The sequence below is a fragment of the Etheostoma spectabile genome, unplaced genomic scaffold, assembly GCF_008692095.1.
Source record: "Etheostoma spectabile isolate EspeVRDwgs_2016 unplaced genomic scaffold, UIUC_Espe_1.0 scaffold00569782, whole genome shotgun sequence".
In the NCBI taxonomy this organism is placed as follows: Eukaryota; Metazoa; Chordata; class Actinopteri; order Perciformes; family Percidae; genus Etheostoma; species Etheostoma spectabile.
The window spans coordinates 1-17,083 of NW_022605320.1; the positions used below are offsets into that span (position 1 = coordinate 1).

The following is a 17,083-nucleotide window of genomic DNA, read 5'->3' on the forward strand; positions in this document are numbered from 1 at the left end:
ATTGTTGTTAGTGCATCCCAACACACAGCAGCTTTTAGGCATTTTGTTGTTGTTAGCTATCAGAAGAATTGATGAGGAGGAATTTTATGCAGTTCAAAGTCAATAGAGAGCGAAGAGTTGATTTTCTTCTAGTGGGGGCGTGACTTGTTAATGTCACTGTCTCTATACAGAGTCCTACACCTGGGTCTAAGGTATCGGCTGATCTGATACCAGTCCTTAATTTAATAAGCTGTAGACTCTGTGTGGAAGTGACTGGGATCATCCATTTATTATGTTCAGTAAGACAACATCGGCTGACTTAAACATTGCTTTCCTGATTATAATAACTTTGCAAAATCTAAATATAATAAATACACAGATACAAATACGTTAGGCATAAAAACTATCACAGATAACTACAACATTTTTGAAATGTTTTCCATCTCCTGTTATTGTTTATACTGAAAAAGGTTTATTATTTCATGGATTTCACAAATTTCAGTAAGACAGTTATGCCGTAACCATTTAAATCTGAGCATGCACGACTCACATCTGCACTTGATTTACATCGGGGACTGACAGGCAATAACTGTTTGCATCTCACAAGAAATTTGTGCTATATCAAATCAAGAGTAAACAGTATTTTTTAAAGTGTGTAGATGCTGTATTTCGATTCAGATTTTTTACGGCTTCATTATATTTTCATATTCAAAATCATACTGGGAAGCATGCAAAGGGCTACGATTAGTTAGGTGATATTGTAATTATTAGTCTGGTTAAGCTGACTGAAACTGAAAACGTGTGCTTGGATTAGAGTTTTGGTGTACTGACACTCTGCTGTGTGCTGTTTTTGAACAGTGCATCGTTTCCTTCTATCCCCGTCCATGATGTTATCATCTTATCAGTGTTGAATGTACAGTAATCAGCAACTCTTGTTATCAAATAAATGTTACTGACTTTCTACTTTTTCTGCACTGAAGCAAAACTAGAATGCTTTCCAAAACTCAGTTATTCTCCATTTTTGTCTTTAGGAACAAGAGAATGGTTTAACACAAGTGGAAATCAGGTCTCTGTAGACTATATCCTTGATGGACCCCTTACCGGGACTGCTCTGGTGCCGTAGGAAATTCCGCCGGATGCATGTCTTTTCTCCTTTTTCCATTTCCTTCCGCTTCTTTTTTGTTGAAATTTAGATTCATGAGGACTATTGTTAACCTGCTCCTCAGATTGCAGGGTCTTCTGAGAATTACTGCTCGAGATCTCTCTCCTGCTCCTGAATGTAACGGGAGAAGAGTACAACATGTTAAAAAAAAACATTAGCTGATGTGTGTTGGCAAAATGGATGTAAGCTTGTTTTTTTTTTGATTTGGTTTCTTGCAAAGAGTCTGTCAGTGTGTGTTCCTGTGGAGTTCAGTATGTGAGAACATTCCTAAAGCCATGTGTTGAGTATCTGTTTGCCTATCTGTATACTGACACCGTGGGAGAGTGATTTATTAAACTTGTTTTTACTCTCAGCTGTTAACTTTCACCCACACAGGAAGGTTACAGTATATATATAATGGGAACAGCGGGGTGAGACAGTCACTGTGTTTCCATGACAGAGACAACTCTTATCAACTTTTATTTGATATATTCAATCATCTCCACAACTACACAAGCCACAATAACATGTTACTAATCCTGCCTCTTTGAACTATTGTAGCGATATTTTTTTAGCATTTTATGTCAGCTGCAAAATTGTCTACTACCATACTGTGAGGCCAAGCAGTTATTGTAACTCTATATACAGGCTGGTTTATACTGCTGTATACTCAACATATAGACTAGTTTATGCTGCTGTATACTCACATATAGACTGGTTTATCTGCTATATTGCATATCTGTATATCTGTATACTGCAACATGTCTTTCCAGAGCAATTGCCCAAATTCAATGGAAGTGAAAGATAATCTACATGATTAGCTATCTTAATATTAAGTGTCGACAAATTTTCGTGGGAATATTAACATTAACATCAACACTTTCTCTTAACGGCTGACCGTAACGGCAGGAAATGCTACCGTTAGCTTAACATTTTCTCTCTTAACGGCTGAGTGTAACGGCTGGAATGCTAACGTTACCTTAACATTTTCTCTCTTAACGGCTGAGTGTAACGGCTGGAAATGCTAACGTTAGCTTAATAGTTACTCTTAACGGCTGAGTGTAACGTCAGGAAATGCTAATGTTAGCTAATATTTACTCTTAACGCTGAGCGTAACGGCTGTAAATGCTAACGTTACCTTACATTTTCCTTACGGCTGAGCGTAACGGCTGTAAATGCTAACGTTACCTTAACATTTTCCCTTAACGGCTGAGTGTACGGCTGGAAATGCTAACGTTAGCTTAACATTTTCTCTTAACGGCTGAGTGTAACGGCAGTAAATGCTAACGTTAGCCTAACATTTTCTCTTAACGGCTGAGTGTAACGGCTGGAAATGCTAACGTTAGCTTAAAATTTTCTCTTAACGGCTGAGTGTAACGGCAGAAATGCTAACGTTAGCTTAACATTTTCTCTTAACACAAGCAACAACTTTGGCTCATAGACAGTTAAAGACAGGTTTGGTTACACATTTAGCGTTAGCTCTTTGAAAAAACGCCCAAAATAGCTACGCTAACTGTTATGTTACTTGTCTGAAGTTAGCTAGCTAACATTAACTTTACACTTTTTGTTTTTAAAACTCACCAATCCTTTTTTTTTCAAAACTCTATCCAAGTAAAAAAGTGTTCAGCAAAAAACGACAGAACGGGAACTCAAACTCACTCCTTAAATTCGTATTAAAAACGGTTAACTTGTTTAATTTGACCATTTTGTCTTTCCCCACTTATTAATTAGCTAGATGTCATTAACTAGCTGTCAGTTGGGTTTTCCGTTGGATTGAAGGCTCGTGGCGCTCCGATCCAATGGAATGCTGTTCTCTTAAGAGACAGACAAAACTAAAATGATCTATTAAGTTGGTTAGGATCCATAGCAGTGCTGTATTCAAGACCACCTTAGTCGAGTCCAAGACCAGGACTAGTTGAGTCCAAGTCAAGACCGAGTCCAAAGAGGTTCAAGTCCAAGACAAGACCGTCTAAAAAGTTTGAGTCTGAGTCAAGACCGAGTCCAGGATAGAAAAAAAGGTCTCATGTATGACAGTATCAAGACAATCATTTTGGGTTTCCCTTTCCCTCCAATTTATTATCAACATAATGAAGACACCTGGACTCGGTCCAGACCAGAAGCCATATTGGGCAAGACCAGTGGCCGATACCGAGACAAGTCCAAGTCCAAATACTAGCGAGTCCGAGACCATAGAAAACCGTCTCAAATCCGGACTCGAGTCCAAGACCAGACTCAAGTTCTACAGCCCTGATCCATAGACGGTTTAAAATAGAGGATCTCTGGTTTACATTGTGTTCTTTCTCTTTGTATGAGAGGCCGTTAGGGATTTGGATAAAATTATTATGCTATATAATTGTGAGATTGCCTGATATACATTGTGAAATCATAGGCTTTTTAATTTCTGGAAATTAAGTTGACTATGCATCATATTTTAAGCTGGAAAGTAACTATTAGTACATATACTCAATAGCCTAAGATTACTAGAAGTTGGTACTTGTAGGCCTACTTTACTTACTGTAAGACTCCATTTTATGCAACTTTATAATTATACTTCACCACATTTCAAAGAGAAATTTACTGCACTGCATTTATTGATGGCTAAAGTATTTTGCATCTTTCAAATTGACATTTAGAAGTAGTCTAAGAAGTAAGAATAACCGATACCGCCATATGGTTTTGGTGATCTTGTTGGATTAGAATGACATTTAATGTAATTATACTATGTTTTATTCTAACTAAGGTTACAAGTGCAGTTTACTGATGTGTCCGTCTGTCTCTTTGCAGGTCCAAGATGGAGCTGAAGGGTGGGGTGGAGGGCGCCGTCAGAGTGGTCTGCGGCCTATCCCTTAAAACCTCCTGCCAGGATGTCGTCATAGCTCTCGCACAAGCAATTGGTAAGTCTCACTGGGCTCATCCTCCTCCAACACTGTTTATAGTCATACATGTTTAATTTATAATACGTTGTTGTTTTGTAAATCCTTCCATCACTGTTGTTAGGAACACTGTCACAGACGTTACATTAGCTTTCCCACAACAGGTCAAAATGAGTGATAACTGCAAGATTTGATGAAAACTCCCAATGTTAAAGTCAAGGGTCCGCTCTTGCACCCAGTGCGGCGCAAAGCCCGATGCAAGTTTCTTTGCTATTTTAAGATATTCCAGCGCCCACGTCGTTTAGCAAATGCACCTGCACCCAACGTGCGCTCATGGGGTTGCTGGTGTTACAGGGAGGTGTGTTCAGGTGCATTCTGGCGTGTTGGTCTTACAGGGAGGGTGTTCAGGTGCATTCTGGGCGTGCTGGTCTTACAGGGAGGTGTGTTCAGGTGCATTCTGGGCATGCTGGTCTTACAGGGAGGTGTTTCAGGTGCATTCTGGGCGTGCTGGTCTTACAGGGAGGTGTGTTCAGGTGCATCCTGGGCGTGCTGGTCTTACAGGGAGGTGTGTTCAGGTGCATTCTGGGCGTGCTGGTCTTACAGGGAGGTGTGTTCAGGTGCATTCTGGGCATGTCTTACAGGGAGGTGTGTTCAGGTGCATTCTGGCGTGCGGTCTTACAGGGAGTGTGTTCAGGTGCATTCTGGGCACTGGTCTTACAGGGAGGTGTGTTCAGGTGCATCTGGGCGTGCTGGTCTTACAGGGAGGTGTGTTCAGGTGCATTCTGGGCGTGCTGGTCTTACAGGGAGGTGTGTTCAGGTGCATTCTGGGCGTGCTGGTCTTACAGGGAGGTGTGTTCAGGTGCATTCTGGGCGTGCTGGTCTTACAGGGAGGTGTGTTCAGGTGCATTCTGGGCGTGCTGGTCTTACAGGGAGGTGTGTTCAGGTGCATTCTGGGCATGCTGGTCTTACAGGGAGGTGTGTTCAGGGGCATTCTGGGCGTGCTGGTCTACAGGGAGGTGTGTTCAGGTGCATTCTGGGCGTTCTGGTCTTACAGGGAGGTGGTTCAGGTGCATTCTGGGCGTGCTGTTCTTACAGGGAGGTGGGTTCAGGTGCATTCTGGGCGTGCTGGTCTTACAGGGAGGTGTGTTCAGGTGCATTCTGGGCGTGCTGGTCTTACAGGGAGGTGTGTTCAGGTGCATTCTGGGCGTATTGCTATCTTGAGGTAGGGGCAAGTGATTGCGGCATTTACCAACAAAAACCTGGTCTAAAGTAGAGATGGTCTGATTGAATTTTTTGCTTCCAGATTCTGATTCTGATTCCTGAAAAAATGATCTTTAGAAAAGAAAAGACAGAACACAAACAATTACGTGCAACGCATTGTGCGAACACATTCCCATTGGTGTCAAACTTGATTTTTAATAATCCTACAACCTTTTCTCTTGTGCCACCAATGATGCATTTGCATGTTTTTCTCTTTGAACAGCACCATCGTCACTAGGTTTTGTATTGCAGAGTGCATTTGTTTTGTGAAAACTGCAAACTATAGATTGGCTAAGACCTTTTGCATTTAAGTACTTTGTGCCAAACCAAAACACAAATATAAAGATTTCCTGCAGAAACCTTTGACGTGACACCACTGGAAACTATTTTCTTGGATTCTTTTCTAAGCAACATGTTTGTGATTTTGTTTTTTCACATTCTGATTGACAATTCTCACTATTAAACAGTTAATTCCTCCTGCGATTCCTTTGTTATGCAGCCCCCATTTCCACAACATCTAGCTGTTTGTTGCTTGTAATAAAGCCAGCTGTTAAGCATGAATCCTTTATGTATCTGTATTTTCCGCAGGTCAGACCGGTCGTTACATTCTTATCTTCAAGCTGCGAGGCACCGAGAGACAGCTGGTTGCTGATGACTGTCCTCTTCAGCATCTGGCTCAGCTGGGACAGCTGGCCTCGGATGTCCAGTTCATTCTGCGGAGGACAGGTCCCAGCCTCAGTGACGGTCAAGACACCCCCAAAACAAAAAGACGTTTTCCCCCTCCCCAACCATCAGAACCAGAGCCCCTCAGACACAGTGAGCCACACAAGGCTCTCACCTTCAATCTGGGCCCCTCAACACATCCCAAGAGGACCAAACCAAGCAGGGCCTGGTCTCCGTCCCCCCGAGACTCCCCAGAACCCCGAGCCTCCCCTGTCTCGTTCCTAGACGCTGTCAACCCTGTGAAGGCAATCCCCTCTTCCTCCTCCAAAGAGGAGATGTTTAGGCAGATCCTGCAGCAGCAGAACCGGCTGCGAGACCTGGAGATCCAGCTTCATGCTCTGGAGCGAGAGACAGAGGTGTTGGAGCGAAAGAGGTCTGCACAGTCCCCGGTCTGACCCCGGTCCCCGAAGGCGAACTGGAGAAACTGGAGCAGGTCTGAGGCAGACGAGGCAGATTTGATGTACAGCGGCAGTGGGAGGAGCAGTTACAGGAAGAGCTGGACAGAGAACAAGGTATGTGTTCAGACCAGTTTACATTCTCCACATTGTTTCGGTGAGCGACTTCTTCTTCTGACGTTTCCTAAACCAGAAATGTTAACCCATCATCAACAGAAATGCACAGACGCTACACCAGATCCAGTCGACGGTGGATGCTGATGGTTATCGGATCGAGGAGCTCCACGAGCGTTCTGAACATCTGCAGCAGAAAATACAGCACCGAGCCCACAGACAAAGCTCTCGGGCCGGCGCTCGGCAGGCTGAGGAGGCCGGAGGCCTCTGGAGCAGGAGCTCCACCTCCGCCTGCTGCAGGGACAGGAACTGGATGCAACGCTGTCAGAGACACAGAGGGATCACCAAACCATGGAGGAAACGCTGCAGGTTGAATCTCCATAATCTCACAAATTTTCAAAGGGCTCGGGCACACCAGGCAGCACACATTCAGACCCAGTTTCTTTCAATAGAATCACCACACTAAAGGAATAAAAAGGACTTTTGGCTTGGCTTTGTCACTGGGGTGGTACCTTGATGGGACAAAATGTACCTTTTCCAGAGTTTTACCTTCGTAGGAAGTACAAAACACACAAGTAAAGTACAATTTGTTCCTCTGACTAAAGGCACAAAGATGTGCTATTGACTTTGATTTGTAACTGATTTTGCACTATGAGTTTCCTGCATGGTTTTAGCACAATTTCATTTTTTGTCTCAAATCCAGTCACCACTCCAGCCAATCACCGACAAGATGGTCGGGGGGGTGGGGGTTAGTGACAGTTAAATCAGTTAGTCATGAGAGTTACAGAAACATGGGGGGGGGCGAGTTTGCTTTGTTTTGTTTTGAATTTACTTGGCCATGCAGGCCAAAATCAATATGTTAATGTTTTATTTTTTTTACTTACTTATCTTTATCCATAATAATACTCATAATCATAATGTCTTTGTTAACTATATCTTCTATAAAAGTAACTCGGTTTAGGGGTACAGTGGGGGTCCATTTCTGTCCCCCAAGGTACAATCTACTAACGTACCCATAGGGCTCATTGTTGGAACCTCAAGAAACATATGTGTACATTTTGGAGGGTCAAAAGGTACACATATGTTCCCAAGCTTAAAAGGTACATATATGTACCGTTTATTTAAAGTTAGGTACAATATCAGAGACAGCCTCTGCCAAGCCAGATTTGTTGTAAAAGTTGGTTTAAAGGTTTTAATTATACCTTATTTTTAAGGTAGATTTAAAATGATCAATATTTTGAGTAGCCTTGAAATAAAGGAAATACAAGTTTTGTAAGTCAATTTGCTGAAATTAAATCGAAATACGGCATTATATTGATTATGTAATGAAACAACACATATAAACACACAGATGGTGATTCTCACTGTTACAGTGTGTTTCATCTGAAACATTTTTGCATTGCATAGGCTACATTATCCATCTATAATTACTGGAGAGCGGGACGGAGACTGCCAGCTCACTACTTTTGATTGGTGGAAAAATGTGTCAAATATGTAGAGCCAGCCCTGATTGGCTGCTTGATCCATTAAAACAAAGGGTACAAATGTGTACCCTATACCACGGGTACAAAACTGTCCCCTTGAGGGTACAACCCCGTGCAAGCCATTGTACCCTAAAGATACAATTATGTACTTCATTTTTCTGAGAGTGTAGGTAGACTGGGGGAACTCATAATAATGTTAAGAAACTTCATAAAGTGGAATTTTCATCCCATGGGACCTTTCATTAATTTTTGCAGCTCTAGTTATGACAAAGACATGAAAACCGAGGATATAATAGAGAATGGGAGGGTTAACATGTTTTCAACCCAAAATGTGTGCGGTTAGTGACGTAATGTTCCCTGCGTCCTCTCCCGGACAGATGGAAGACGTGGGCAGGACCTGGACAAGGAGCTGAGACAGTGTAAGCTGCAGCAGTTTATCCAGCAGACCGCCATGCCAGACGCAGACCCAGACACACGTTCTGCCTGTCTCTGAAGTTTACCTCAGCAGCGCTGGTATAATTGAGTAGGATCACTGTACGTCATCAGATTGTTTGAAGTGATTATCAGAGAAGTTAGAGTAGTGCCACTGTGTTTACAATACTAGTAGTTTAATGTGAAAGTATCCGGCTTTCTTGTTTTTAGCAATGTACAGTATCAAAAGAGAAATACTGGCATTGAGAAGAGTCACGACTAGTTCCACTGAACAAGTTAGTAGTCAGATCATTTATAAAAGTGTTGTGTGAGAAGGAAGAAAGAAAGAAAGAAAGAAAGGAAGGAAGAAAGGGATGCAAGCTCAAATTAACAGAAACAAGGATGAATAATTAATAACACGGATGTCTGACCCAATTTTCTCTGTTTCCTCTACAGGACACCGTGAACTGGAAGTTATCTAAAACCCTCCTGTGTGTGTGTGTGTGTGTGTGTGTGTGTGTGTGGTGTGTGTGGTGTGTGTGTGGTGGTGTGTGGTGTGTGGTGTGTGTGGTGTGTGTTTAGCGCTTCACTCCCAGCTTCTTTGTGAAATAGTCTCTTTGAAATGAAATATACAAATGACAAATGATACTGGTAAAAATGAAGAATTGTATTTTTGTTTTATATTTTCTACTTGAACTGTCACATAAATAAATAATATATATATATAATAAAATACAGGCTTTATATCACTCTGTCTCATCTTTGTTTTCTAAAACCAGTTCATCTTTGCTCCACCAGAGGGAGCCACAGCTTCGTCCATGATGAGATCATACATTTACACAATGTACACACCACACCACCACGCACACACAACACCACACCACACACACGCACACACACACACACACACACACACACACACACTAACCCTCCCACACACACCTAATAAAAAAACTGCCTGACTAAATTGTGGAATGACATTTTTAAATCTAAAATTATTTAAATGATTACGTAACGGTTGCACATCAACAGCTTCTGAAGACTGAAACGTCCCTGATGCTGTTGCTGTAACGGGATTGGTGTAACGCCAAACTCATTTCAGCATTAAGTTCCTCATTAAGTTCCATGTTCTCTGGCTGAGATTATACCTGTAATCCTTTTTTTCTCACCATGCTCTCCCTGTGCAACCTTAACCAAACTAATTAAGGAGCCCAGTGATCAGCTGAGTGTAGTTTATTTAATTTCATCATTTAGTTAACACTCATAAGTAAGTGTAACTGCTGGGACAACAACACATGGGGGAATTACTGTTTGGGATTGGATGTTAGGTGAGTGGTCAAATCACCAAATCCTTTTGGATATCATCATTTTACAAGAAAAAGGACACTGGACGCGGGAAGGTGCAAAACTCCAGACAACTAGTAGTAACTGCAAGTAATTAAACAGCAAAACTACAAAGAGCCATTTGAAAGTGCAGATATTTTAGGAATTTGAACTATGTTCTCTGCACTTTCAAATGGCTCTTTGAGTTTTGTTTAATTAATTACTTATACTTACTACTTGTTGTCTGGAGTTTGCAACTTCAAGTTTGAAAGCACCAATTGGAATTGCTTTGGATAAAAGCTAAATGACTGTAAATGATGCAATGTAAATGTAAAACTTAAATGTTGCCAGATTTAAAATGTATCTTTGCAGTTAGACACTGAGTGGGAATATCTCTGAGACTACATCATGTTATAGATGTGCGAAGTATAACGTAATTGAGATTCAGATGGAGATTAACAGGTTATCACAGTTATCAGTTTAAAAAAGAACCGAAAACATCAAAATGATGTCCCCAAAGGAAAACCTTTGTATTTGTCATGCTGATAGCACCCCTGCTAACCTTACCCTGAAACAAAACGTTTGTGGATCCCCAAAACTGACAAAAGAGACGGTTATAGGTTATCACAGTTACTAACAAACAGAGTGTAAATTGTAAAATTTAAAGTAGTCTAAAGTATAATTTATTTATCAGTCAAAAAAAGAGAATAAGTCAAAATTATGTCCCCAAAGGAGAACCTTTGTATTTTTCATGCTGATATCACCCCTGCTGACCTCACTTCCTTCATTTGATAGTGACAGTGGACAGACAGGAAAGGGGGGGGGGGGGGGGGGACATGCTGCAAAACGGCCGCAGGTGGGACCCGAACCCGGGCCGCTGCAAAGGACCCAGCCCACATGGGGCGCACGCTCCCACTGGGTGAGCTGGAACTGGACCATCTAGTGGAATGAAGAGCAGTGGATTTCATTAACACTGGAAATGTTTCTTAGGGAAAGAGAGAATGGATCAGTGAATACACATGTGTAAAAATGAAATAAACTGCAAAATATGTATTGTACAGTTACATCTCTGAGTCGTCTGATCATCCATAGAAAGAAGGAAAAGTAGAAGTCAGACTGTAACTATATATTGTATCTGTATCTGTACTCTATTGACTGTGTCCAGTTGATACCAAAGCCAGGTGGTTTGATTGACCCTGGCTGTTCTATGATTGAGTAGACACCACCGTCATCACTGTTTTTGGCGCTTGGTGACAACAGTTTAGCCATTTTGTGGTGCCTTCATGGCACCTTGTTGGCTAAGGGTCAAGTAATTACGGAGTTAATAGATTGACTGGCACCCTCCGCATGCTCAGTGAGAAAGCTGCACACCTCGTTCCCAGCTCTTCAGTTTGAGTCCATGCCCGGCGCCCTGCAACCGTAGGATCCACATGTTTTTTGCGTTTTTCCTCAAAGGAATCAAAGGCACAATGGGACAGGAAGAGCCAGGTGAGCAGGTGGATTTGGCACAAATTCAGGAATTGTCTTAACTTTCATGAAGGAGTGTCCGAGCGGTGCGTTGCATTACACGAGTCAAGAGGATCTTCGGGGTCCCGAACAGGTCTGCAGAGGGAGTCCCTCTACATTGAGACAATATTCAACTTCGCTTTACACAAAAGGTAAAATATGCAGCAATTTCTCATTTCAGAAGTAGATTGTAGCTCCATTGCAAGTGCAACCGTGTGAATCTGTTTCACTCTGGAAAATCTCTGAACAAGTCCTCTCTCTGTTTAATTAGTAGCGTGATGTCCAGCGTGAACCAACCATGAACCAATCCCCTGTTCTCTGGTGACCCTTCTTATCTAACCTGGGTGAAGTTGAGTTAATTAGATTAGATTCGATTAGATTCAACTTTATTGTCATCACACATGTACAGGTACAATGCAACGAAATAGTTTAGAGAGTTTAGAGAGCCTCCGAGCCGCAGCTAGTAAAAGCGCGCGCTACATGCACTCTGAAAGATATATGATGCAGACAGCAGGTAATACAAGACATAATATAATGCACAAGACTACATCATGAAGGAATAATTGGTGTATGGTGTCTGTGGATGTGAGTGCGTGGGAGACACAAACTGTGGGGGCGTTGAAAAACGCTCAGTTCAGCCCGGCCTTGACATGGGGAGTGAGTGGGAAACACAAGAAGAAAGAAACGAGGCAGTCAGACGGATTGGGGCTGGTTCGGGGGGTGGTGTATGTGTTGTGTATGAGAATGAGTTGTGTGTGTAAATGTTCGCCATCAGACTGTCTGTGTTGATAAAAGTTCAGTTCATTTGCGTGACCTTGGAGAGATAAGCCAGTGCAAGGACAGGATAGAATGTCAGCTGCAAATTGTTTTCCCGCTTCGGGCAGAAGGTGGGGGGGGGGGGGGGGTGTTTGATCAATTTCAATCCAAATTTAGGGTGACTCGGTGGAATTTGTACGAATCAATGTCCATCAATCAGTTGTCACGACCTCACGGCATACGAGCATCCTATCACGTAGTGATTTTTGCAGTCCATCCACCTTCTCTGCCAGTCCGGTGGTCACACGAAGCAACTCCACCGACGGGCCCTGTTGGTTTCAATCCCCTTCTGCGCTTCCGTGGTCGTCTGAGATTTACGAGACAGTTCACAGGACTGGTCAGCCCTTAGATGTAAAACCTTCATCCTCTCAATCACTCATGTAGGCACTCTTTAAGTTCCCCAGACAGCTGGTGGGTGAATTTGCTGGCGGCTGTCTTACCAATTTTACGATAGGTCACAGACCCCAAGGCCGATGATCAGGAGCCCCACCAACAGAATTCCACTCCAATTATCCAATTATCAAGATCTTCGACGTCTCACAGTCAGGACATCAGGCAGACCACTGCCATACCCGTGAAATGGAATCGCGAGAGTGTAGCCTGCAGGGAACGTTGCTCCCCCGGAAGAGCATGTTTAGGTGAAAAAATTCTGTTCAATAGCGCTGAGTGACCTGAGTAATGTTTGACATTTGTGGGTTTTCCCCACCTTCAATAGCTCCATGTCAAAGATTCAATTCCCCTGTTTAGGTTATTGGTGAAGTAGTTAAAGAGACGTTTTCACTGTTTTGATCACTTAAATGAAGATGCTTTTTAGAGTGAAAAGAACTGATAGTCTGTATAGTTTGTAGATGGGGGCCGTCATAAAAGTGCTACCCCCCCCTCCCCCTCCCCCCATTTAATCTTCAATAACCTTTTGTTTTTTCAATATGGAAATCTCAAATCACGTCTATTATCATTATAATTATTGTTATTCTGCTCATTTTAGCCTAACTTATTATAGCTATCTGTAAAATTCTGTCAATAATAATAGCCGCCTATTATAATATATATCATAGTACATACTCACCTGTAAAATCTGTAAACATTAGTATATTATGCTATTTGCACATATCTTAAAAATTTGCAATTATAGTAATATCACCAAATTCCTAGCTGTAAATCTTGCTCACAATACTTGTTATCTATATTTTGTATTCATAGGACAAACCCATCTGTAAAACTCTGTTTTAATAGTATTCTTCCTAATTTATTCATTACATATCCATGTCTTGCACTATAGGACCATTGTATATCCTGCACTTACTGCTATTGCACTTCTGGGTCAACCGAAACTGCATTTCGTTGCCTTGTACCTGTACTGTGTAATGACAATAAATTGAATCTAATCTAATCTAATCTAATTAGAGAGCGTGACAGCCATTAAACATCCCACTCTTGTGAGTTAGTGAAAAGAACATTATTTAATATTATAAAACACAGCAAATTAAAGTTTCTGCACATTTCAAGATTGCATCTGATAGCTTGCCATTTCTGAATATGTTGACATCAAATCACCTTGCATCCACTTTGACAACCTCTCACAACTTCCACAGCTGTTAGTCTGTGAAAAACGACCAAGTGATTTGGCGCGATTATTAGAAAAGGACATCATTGTGTGTCTTATTAAACCTTTGGTACATTGTGAACACTGCTTTGTGTCACCACGTGCTCAGATTTGTTTCCTAGCAGCCACTTTTGTGTTATTTTCCCACAGGATAACACACTTGATTTCATCGAGTACGTGGCAGCACTTCACCTGATCTTACGGGGAATCTGGAAGACAGGCTCAAGTGGTCCTTCAAGATGTACGACAAGGACGGGAACGGCAAGCTGGACCGGCAGGAGGTGAAACGGCTCATCACGGTGAGGAGACATTTCCACAAATCCACTGTTCACAATGAACATCACTCTTCTGTGGCTTGTTTTCTGAGATAATACAAAGGTTAGGAGTGTGTTGGGAGTGGAGTGGGATGTGTTCAGCTGAAATCACTGGGTTTTATAACACTAAGCCTCTCAAGGAGATTATAGATCAAGGCTTATGGGGGGGGGTCACGGCCTGTGTGGTCGCAGGGTGTTAGGTGACGAGAGGACGGTCTCTGTGGGGTCGAAATCTTAGTGTGCTTTCAGTAGGCCTCCACCTTCAGAGACCTGACATTAGCCCACTGTCAATGAGATCTGAGTTGCTAATTAATAATATGCTATATTTGACCTCAAAATGACCTACAAACAAAATGTTGTATTCCTTGTTATTTTTGGGGAATAAAACTATTCAAATTCTCAATTTATGGGACATATTTGGAGTCTCTTCAGTCGTTCATTTAGACAGTAAGCTGCAAAGATGAATTATTTAGTCAATTAGTTTATCATTAATTAATAGGTTTGAGTCATTTTTTAAAAGAAATAAAAGTAAACTTCTCTGATTGCAGCTTGTTAGATGGGAATATTTTCTAGTTCAGTGACAGTAAACTGAATATTTTTTGAGTTGTGGACAAAATAATGTGATTGATTTGGTCATCTTGTGCTTTGGGAAACACCGCTCAACATTATCCTGACATTTCATAGACCACATAACTAATCCATTCATCCAGAAGATCATTGACAGATTAAAGCAACCCTATAAGACTGACCCCCTGTAATTATTAGTTAGTTAGTTTTAGTTAGTTAGGGTTATATCATCTTTCACAGAGCCTGTATGACATGTGCCTGCTGCCATTGCCAGTATCACCACACGGGCACTGGACTAAAGGCTTTGGTATAGAAGTGATAGATAGTTGTACTTAATCACACACTGTGTCCTGTATCTCACACAGATCCTTTACAAAATCAAGCTCCAGAAGACGGACATCAGCATGACGCCGGCTGAAATCTGTGACAGGATCTTTGAGCTGGTCGACCAGATAATGACGGTAAGGAGGTACACGATTAGAAGACAGGAAACAAGAATATGTCACCTTAACCCTTATGTTGTCCTTGGGTTCAAATTGACACGTTTTCAGTAAAAAAAAAAAAATTGTCACAAAAAAGGGGGCCGTCGAAATAAGCGCTAAAACACCAGAAACTAAAAAAAAAGCCCCCACAACATTGATAAAGTGACAAAAATGTGGTTAATGGTTGATGGGAAGACAACACAAGGGTTAAGTTACATGGGTTTCAGACTGTAAGCACCTCTGAAAAGAAAACGCCACAAATAATTTTAAATGAAGTTAACTGTCGACACAATACCGTAACGTGAGCTATTTAAATCAGCTGATACAGGGTCACACCTCATGTGTCGTACCAGCGTATCTCCGTGTGTACTTCACCCACAGCAATCCCACCAATCAGTCCCAATATGTCCCAGTTAGAGAGGAAACACCCTAAACATATTCTTTGTAGATCTTACAATCCTTCCCAGAAAGACCCAAGCAGACCCTGTGCCCTGTTGCACGATCCAAAATCTCAAAACTTGCCATTTTCAGCGTGTAGCTAGAAGAATGCGTTGCCCGGCTGCTCACACGGAGACAATGACGGGGACGTAGACTTGCCACCTGGCAGTGGACATGTATCTTTATTCTAGGAGTTGTGGTTTGAACGGAGGGTTGTGGGTTCAAAGTCCCCGTATGGAGAGTGGATCGGTAGTTGGAGAGATGCCGCTTCACCTCCTGGGCACTGTTATTAGATTAGATTATTCATCCCACATAGGGAAATTTTGTTGCTGGATTCCCTTGAGCAAGGCACCATACCCCCCCCTCCCCAACCGCTCAGGGTGCTGGTCCAGCTGGCAGCCCCCCCCCCCACCCCCCCACACACACTCTGACATCTCTCCATTTGTGCATGATTATGTCCTGAGCATGTGTGTATTTCAGCCTGTGTGTAGTGATTACTAACAAACAGAGTGTACATTGTAGTTGCCCTACTGGGGATCAATTAAGTATACATTTGAGTAATTATTGCCATAAAGCCATCCATGTGGATTGTGTTTCTGTGCCCTCACAGGTCGGATCACGTTGTCTGAGTTCATGGAGGGAGCTCAGAAGGACGAATGGTCATGAGCTTGTTGAATTTGGACGTCAACGCCAGCAGCTGGGTCATCCAGAACTGTGTCAAGATGCCCTGATCTCTCACCCAGTGGGGTCATCGGGTTATTTTTTTAGGCTGACAGAGAGGTGCCGTCTTCGGTCTCCATTTTGAGGTTCCTGTGTCTCGAGCTGGAGCTCGGCGCGGGTCTTCATGGCTGCAGGCCCGAAGGCCGAGGGTCGCTGTGTGGTTGTGGTCGCCCTGGCCCTGAGCCGAGGTCTCTGTCTGGGGAGACGATGCTGAGAGAAGTCTGCTGTTAAATGCAGTACATGCATTACTGTGTATTTATATTCATCATATCGGATGTGTTCACATTGTATGTTAATAGAGTTATGAATATATATATAATATGTATGTATATATATGTATAAAATAACATTATATTGCACTAGGAAACAGAATTTCCATACCTAAAACAGTATAATGGAACAGGGTTCAGCTCTGACTTTTGCTAACGTTCTTTCAAACATATCTGTTTTATTTAATTTAATTTTACTTTATTGTATCATTTCTAGTCCTTAATAAGGGAAATTACAGTTTCCACTGTGTTGTTATTACACCGTACACCCGGGCCTGAATTACACACACATTCTCAGTCCCATACATCACTAATGGAAAAATGTGGGGGGGAATCCAAAACCCTTATTAACCCCGAAGGGAAGTCTGTGTACAGTTGCACGAAGTCTATAAATATCACTGGTTGCGGTCTTGGTCTGGACCAGCTCCTTTGTCTTAGAGGTGTTCAGCTGCAGGGAGTTTGACCCCAGAGAGCAAAGTCCCCCCACTAGACTCCGATACTCCTCCTCCCTGTCACCCCTGAAACACCCTACCATGGCTGTGTCATCTGCGTACTTCTGTACATGACACAGCTCCGAGTTGTAACAGAAGTCTGAGGAGTGAAGAGGGTGAAGAGAAGAGGGCTCAGCACTGTGCCCTGGGGGACTCCAGTGCACTGTGGCCTGT

At 42.4% G+C, this 17,083-nt stretch overlaps 2 pseudogenes; both read left to right on the forward strand.

The window, feature by feature from the left end:
* Positions 1-3,911: 3,911 nt before the first annotated feature.
* On the forward strand, positions 3,912-8,496 carry LOC116685349 (ras association domain-containing protein 7-like; annotated as a pseudogene).
* Positions 8,497-11,172: 2,676 nt separating this feature from the next.
* Positions 11,173-16,160, forward strand: LOC116685350 (guanylyl cyclase-activating protein 2-like; annotated as a pseudogene).
* The last annotated feature ends 923 nt before the right edge of the window (positions 16,161-17,083 follow it).